Source organism: Coenobita brevimanus, chromosome 8, assembly GCF_032717465.1.
Source record: "Coenobita brevimanus isolate Jiangsu-jjx chromosome 8, ASM3271746v2, whole genome shotgun sequence".
NCBI lineage: Eukaryota > Metazoa > Arthropoda > Malacostraca > Decapoda > Coenobitidae > Coenobita > Coenobita brevimanus.
In genome coordinates this window covers 29,308,106-29,310,549 of record NC_136961.1, presented here as the reverse complement: position 1 = coordinate 29,310,549, position 2,444 = coordinate 29,308,106, and the positions used below count along the sequence as shown (strand labels likewise).

At 37.8% G+C, this 2,444-nt stretch overlaps 1 pseudogene; it reads right to left on the bottom strand.

Annotated features, from left to right (window-relative positions):
- Positions 1–295: 295 nt before the first annotated feature.
- On the bottom strand, positions 296–2,010 carry LOC145407241 (zinc finger BED domain-containing protein 5-like; annotated as a pseudogene).
- Positions 2,011–2,444: the final 434 nt, after the last annotated feature.

Sequence of the window (2,444 nt, the reverse complement as noted above, 5' to 3'; positions counted from 1 at the left end):
TGTGGCATCAGATCGAATTGCCGGTACACAAATATTAGATATATTATCTAAATCAGGGGTCCCCAAACTTATCAACTCATCGATCTCTTCCTCCAGGTTCAAATTGTTCATTGACCCTGAAGTATATATGAGAGTAATTTAATGAATACTACTTTAATTAACTAATAATAATAATAATAATAATATGAATATGAATATGAATATGAATAACAATAAGAATAAGAATAATGTGACTTCATAAAAATAGGTGATATTTAAAATATGAATTTGCAAAAAAATTAATATACCGTTGCCACTAAAACTGTTGGTAGTAATGGGAAAGATGTGTCTGATGAACGTTAACAAGGGCACTGATATATGGTTGGAGACTGATGAGTTTTAGTCGTAAGTCACTACGCTCTTCCAGGTTCAGTCTGTTCCTCTGCTTTCTTAAAAGTGCCTTTGCATGGCTAAAACCAGCTTCAGCCTTGTAAGAACTTGGGAATGTAAGTAAAAATGACTCAACCACTGCACAAAGCTGGGGGTCTTTAGCAACAGTATTTAGATTACTCCCATAGTCATTCAGGGTTTTTCTTCTGAACAATGGTTTTGCTTTGAGGTCCATAGTCAGTTCTATAAGTTCTTCCTGTGATTGAGAGCCAATATCTGCATTTTCTAGTTTCAAAAGAGGTGTAAGAATCCAGTCAGGAATATGCATTTTCACTTGGTTCTCGAAGCAAACTTTAAAGTCTTTCCTCAATTTCTCAAGGTGTGTCGTGTATATCTGAAATGTTTTTATTTTACTCCAGTTTCTGTAATTTTGAAAAATGCTGAAAATTTCTACATGCCAATGAAACTGAATAGGTCTGTTGGAAGCCTAATAGAGTTGTCCTGGCCTGAATAATCGTCACATATTTACCCTGAAGACGTTGCTGTACTTCAATATAATCTGAATATAGGTCTGCCAAATACAGCAGAGAAATCTTACACTTTTTTTACTCTTCACATAGTGATGTGTTTAGATCTAACAGAAATTGTACAGGAGGGTTGCGTAAGTCTGCAAGTCTTTGCAAGTTATCGCCCCTTGACAGTCATCTAACCTCAGTGTGCGGAAATTACTGGTTCAGAGTTTCATCATTCTTTTCACAGAACATTGCAAACAGTTGCAAGTAGAGTGAACGTGCACTGATTTATTAATTGTTCTGACACACTTTCAAGGCATCATGCAGTTCACCATGGAGTTTCTTGGCTACAAGATGGTGTCTGTATAATACACAGTGAACAGTACGTACATCAGGTACCTTTTCCTTGATTAAAGTGGTAAATCCTCTGTACTGGTCGACCATTGCTGGGGCACCATCAGTAGCCACTGCAGTAATATTGCTGCTGGGTATACTGTGCTTCTCGAAATACTCCTCCAAACACAGAAAAATTCTCACCTTTTGCATCAGCTTTACGATAAATGCCAAATAAAAATTCGTCAACAAGACACTTTTGACTAGAACTGTAATATCTTACGAAGACCATAAGAATATTTGAACTGCTGAAAGTTGATTCTTCGAGTTGGAGAGAAAACTTGGAGTGTTGAAGCTCAGATGTGTAAATTTTTTATCCGTCATCGTCCATGTCATATATGTGTCATTGCACTGTGCAGGCCTTCATACTGGGACAGGTTGAGTGTCTTTCTTCATGACAGTTTCAGTCACATCTTTAATTGCTGGAATTATGAGCTCCTCACCAACTGTATGCGATTTTTTTTTCTTTTCTATGATGAGGGAGATACTGTATGATGCCTTCAGTCCTCCTTCATGACCAACATTGGCTATCTATCTATAGATAGACCAACATTGGCAGCTGCATTAAAAAAAATGTCTTTAGATGTGGCTGAATTCTTTTTCATTTCAGGGCCACAAAATAATCAAGATCTTTGTTTTTCTTATCAAAGTGAAATTTTTCAAGGTGGTCTTTCATCCTCACAGGTTTTCTGGCATCATTACTTAAAGTCTTTTAACAAAATAGGCACACAGGCATTGCGTCATTGGTAAATGAAGTAATGAATCCAAATCTCAAATATTCTTGTGAATACTGTTGACACTTCCTCTTGGTATCAGCAGCTGCCATTATGTTTTTTGGTAAAGGCACATCAATCACTTCATTTGCGCCACTCCTATCGTTATGGGTGCTGAAAAGGTACAGGTTCCCCAGAGTCCAGAACCTGGGTTCGTATGTATGGGAAGAGGGGTTGGTTCAGTACGGGAAGTGAAAAGGAATACTACACGTACAGTATGTATATCCTTCCTGGGACAAGGAAGATGAGAGACAAGGGGGTGGGCAGTAAGTGCAAGGGGCCGGGTACAGATATACAAGAAGTGGACGTGACAAGAGTTATGAAGATCTCGTGTGTGTACAGCAAAGACAGTTAATATGTTTATCCAGTATTAGTAAAAATAGTGCACGTGACTAAA